Here is a 4,675-nt window from a genome sequence, read left to right on the forward strand (position 1 = left end):
ACCGCCAGCTCCCACGGCGACACTGGTGGTTCCGCCACGGTATCTACCTCGTCGTCAGACGGGATCTCCACCACCTTGCTCGCATGGGACGTTGTCGGCCGTCCCAGCTCCATCCTGGCCACGCTTCCCTCCGGCACTTTCGGCTCCGACAGCAAGGATAGGTCATGCAGCCCTTCACCTGGCAAGGTAGGGAGCTTGCCCCCCTCGTCTCCTCCACCGCAACCGGCAGAGGAGGGGCTGCAAGAGTTACCCCCAATGCCACCTCCACCATCGGCACCGGGATCGCCGCCAACAACTTGCTGCCGCTGTCACGTTATCAGTAGCCGCCCCAAGGGGCACCACCCTCAGGAGGGAAGGCTTCACCACCGCCACCCTGCTGCCCCCTTCGCTCGCTGCAACACGCTGCAGAGTGGGCCTCCAAACCTCCCGCATGGGGGTCAGGGCGATGCTCAACCCTGGCATCCCTCGGCCGCTGACAAAAATTGCGGGTAAGCCACACTCCAAAAAGACTCAACCACCAAAAGTCAAAGAATCAATAAAGGAAAACATACCGGGTGGCGAGCGGCACTACTCTGAAGGCAGGCTCCGACGACGACGGGCCCACAGAACCAGGACCACTCTCAAACTACGACCCGCGCCGCCTCCCTTCAGACGGGGTCAGAGTCGTCCCAACTGGCTCCTGCCCGGCCTATGGGTCGCTACGACCTCTGGCTCGGGGCTCCCCGACCAGAGCAGCGGGCGAGGCATCCTCCGACCATGAGTTGCGCATCGACCGAGCGCCAGTCTGCCCCTTAGACCGCCCGGACTGCTTGACCACACCCATGGCAGGCGGGGCCTCCTCCGGCCGCAAGTCTGGTGTTGGCACCGGCCCTATCGCCGCACAAGCGCCGGTCCACTCCTCGGACCGCTCGGCTTCCCCAGCCACATCTGCCACAGGCAACAATGGGACCGGCGACACCACCGAAGGGTGCGGTGACCGCGTCCGCTTCGTCACTCTCTCGCCAACAACATCCGCACTCGCTGCGCGCTTTCTCGATGTGGGAACCACCGCACTCCGTGTGGCCTCTCGATCGTCACCAGCAGACGTCGTCGCACATCCGCGACACTCCGCCGAAGTCACGACGACCTCCTGACTCTCCTCCTTGTCAGAGAAGACCATATCGTCCACATCTGTAGGATCATCCGACGCGAGTTCTGACTCAACGTCGCTCCTACGTTCCCCAGCCCTCATGCGCCAGGCAACCACTTGCTTCTTCTCTTCCTTCCGCTGAACCTCCTTGGTTCTTTTCTTCTTTCGGGCATCTGCCGCCTTCTTCTGGGCGGCCTGCCGGGCCTGGCCCACTGGCCCCTTGGGAAGGTGCGGTCGGGACTTATCCCTCTCAAGCCCCTACAGAATGAATGAACCAAAATCAAAAAGAAAGGGAGTAGAGAAAAGGCACGAACAAAATAAGGGAGCATACCAGCGTGGGCACGGTCGAGGCATTGAATGGTATGGGTTTTCCCACCACCGTCTCTCCGGGCCTCAGCTGCAGCACTTGGCCAACGTGACTCTAGATCTTGTCATCCGGCAGCTCCTCCGGTGATGTGCGGTCTAGGTCCAACCAGCCACTGTACGTCCACATCGAGTGCGTCCTCTCTACCAACGGCGCAACCTGGCGGCGGTAAAGGGTGTGGAACACCTGCACCCCATCAAGGCCGGCCCTTACGAGCTTCCGGAGCTCCTCCTCGATGGCCTCCACCTTGTGCCTCTCCGTGTGGGCATAGCCCCAAGACCAACTCTTCTGCTTCACCGGCCTCCCGCCGGTAAACGTTGGAAACGGCGCCCCTACCGGGTTCCTAATGTAGAACCACTCCCCATGCCATCCCCGGTTGGAGTCACATGGGGAGTACGTGGGATACGAGCCTCCCGCATGCGGCTTCCTTTGCAGGGCGAAGCCTTCGACTGGTGCGATCTCAGTCAAACTCCAGTCCGCCATAGCTCGCCCGGAGAAGAAAAGCCAGAAGAGATCCACGTGCGGCTCCATCCCAAGGAAAGCCTCACAGACAGTGACGAAGCCAGCGATGTGCAGCACCCCCATTAGATTGAGATGCTGCAGCTCCAGACCCCACTCGTTGAGGAGCCCGCGTAGGAACCAGTGCGCGGGGTATCCTAATCCACGCTCGTGGAAGGTAAGGAAAGAAACCACCTCATCGGGATGAGGTTGCAGGAACACCTCCCCTCCAGGAACCCTCTAGTGCACCACCTACTGCGGCGGCAGAAACCCCTTGGCGACAAAAGCCTCCAACATCGACTTCCTCATGTTAGACGTTCGCTAGTCCAACATTTCGCTTCGGATCGAAAAAAGGTCGGTGAGTTCCTCTCTTCTCCCTCGCTCTCTCCCCTTCTTTGCTAGAAACCTCCACGGCTCTCAGGAACGCTCACGGCAAAAAAAGAGGAGAGAAGGCGGCGGTAGATGAAGAACAGGCAAAAGAACGAAACAAAAACCCTCTCCACTCTCCTACTTAAGGAAAAGGGAGCAGCGGCTACGGAGGGACGCGCCAATCAGGGAAGCCGGAATGACGGGGCAAGATTTTCTCTTTCTTTCATTTAATGCAGATAAGACATGCCCTGACCGATGAGATGTGCTCTGCCCGATGGAATGGCTCCTGATCAGAAGGGACGTGGCCTAGCCATGGCCCACCACTACCGCATGATCAACCACTACCGCACAACGGGCATAGGGACCGAAGCACCACCGCATGCGAGCGGCTCCCCACTTCCCTAGGCCAGACCTAAAAGAACCCAAATGACAGGTAAGGATAGACACCGGATGACAGGTAAGGAAGCAAAGGGGCACCCCATGTAGGACACGCCGACTCCGTCGTGGACGACGAGCATGGGTCCCGGTCGGACGTTTCCGACTGAAGCTCTCTGAACCTCGTCACTCAGGTCGTCAAGGTCCCTGTCGGATTTTTCTGACTAGGGCGCTCCGAGCCTCGTCACTCCAATCGTCAAGGTAAAAACTATAAAACCCCCTCTATTTCATTACAAATCATTCATACATCCATACGTGCATTCATCTCGTATGCCTGAACCCCCCGAATGGTTAGGGCATGAACCGCCTGAGGGCTTGGGAACTAAGCATCGCACGTGCAGCGAAATGCACCAGAACGCTCTGTGTTGTGCCACGAAGCGGCAGTTACCTCATTCGACATGAGAAAACAACAAAGCCAGGGGAGCAAACCATAGATGAGCACTGTGCGGCCTTCGCCTGGTCTAGCAAACCAGGTCATCTCAACCTTCTCATTCGATCCTGAACCTTTCGCCAAGCCCACAGAATCTCCATCGAGGGGAGGCCATTAGGCCACCTGGGTCGGTCTCCAGAACGACCTAGGCATCTGCCGGGTTGCAGGTAAAGGAGTAGTGGAATGCCACAAGAGAGCTATGTCGACCCCGTCATGAACGACGGACCCGGATTCCGCTCGATCACACCCGTTAGCGAGCTCACCGAGCTAGTCTTCGAGCCCAAGCGATCGGGACAAGCAACGAAACTTAGCCCCTCTGGTTGTGAGGAACCAGATGGGGTAGTGCAAAACAGCTCACATCGACCCCCACGAAGGCCCGACAAGGCTCGGGGGCTCAAATGCCAAAAACCTTGGGACCACGACTCCAAACTCGCCTTGACAGGATCTATGATATCCGGCTACGGCTTAGGACCGCGACTCCGAACTCGCATAAACAGCTTCACTTACGACTGTGCTACAAAAAAATCTAGGGACCGCAACTCTGAACTCATGTAACAGCTTCACTTTCGACAAAAACCATGGGACCGCGACCCCGAACTCACGCCAAACAGGATCTACGACATCCAGCTACGGCCTGGGACCATGACTTCGAACTCGCATAAACAACTTCACTACCAACTGCACTCCAAGAAACCCTGGCCAGGGACCACAACTCTGAACTCGCATAAAAACTAACTGAAGTAACTACCTCGGCTGCACGGGCTCCGTCTCGTCCATCTCTAGAACTAAGCTATCTCCGTTCATGGTGCGCACCGACGCCAGGGTTAGTCTCAAACTAAACTTCCTCGCCCGATCCCCGGCACGCACCGACATCGGGATCAGTAAGTTCTGTCTCGATCTAATCCCTACTCCTAAAAACGCCTCGGCTACACAACGACGCCGTGGATAAACAAAATTCCATTTCAAAACTAAAAATACGCACGCCCGCTGAGACAAAAACCCCCTAGCCGGTTCCGCCTGAACCACCCGAGGGCTCGGGGGCTCCTGTCGGGTTCATAAACCCGGGGTCCCTCGGGACCGGCTTCCATGCCCGGGCTCGGCCCACGAAAACAAAATGTAGTTCTTGGGCCGGCCCAAGAGTCTAAAACACAATGGGCCGAGAGGGCAGTCCGGTCGCCGACCAGAAGGTCTACCCAAAAGAACAAGCACCCGCTCATCAACTCCTTCGGCCCACCTCTCTGACCGGAGCACTCACTTCGGGCACTAGCCGTCTCCGAGCGGTCTCTCCAATCGGAAGGCCTGGCCCAAAACGCTGCTTCCTACTCCGACCCCGCGACTCTGACCCCGCAACTCCGACCCCACGACCGGGGCTCATGGGAACCTTGCCCACCACTCTTCTCTGACCGGCGCACTCAGAGCCGACTAGAGCCATCCGACCAGGGGCACCCCG

The sequence above is a fragment of the Miscanthus floridulus genome, chromosome 19 (assembly GCF_019320115.1).
Source record: "Miscanthus floridulus cultivar M001 chromosome 19, ASM1932011v1, whole genome shotgun sequence".
Classification (NCBI taxonomy): Eukaryota; Viridiplantae; Streptophyta; class Magnoliopsida; order Poales; family Poaceae; genus Miscanthus; species Miscanthus floridulus.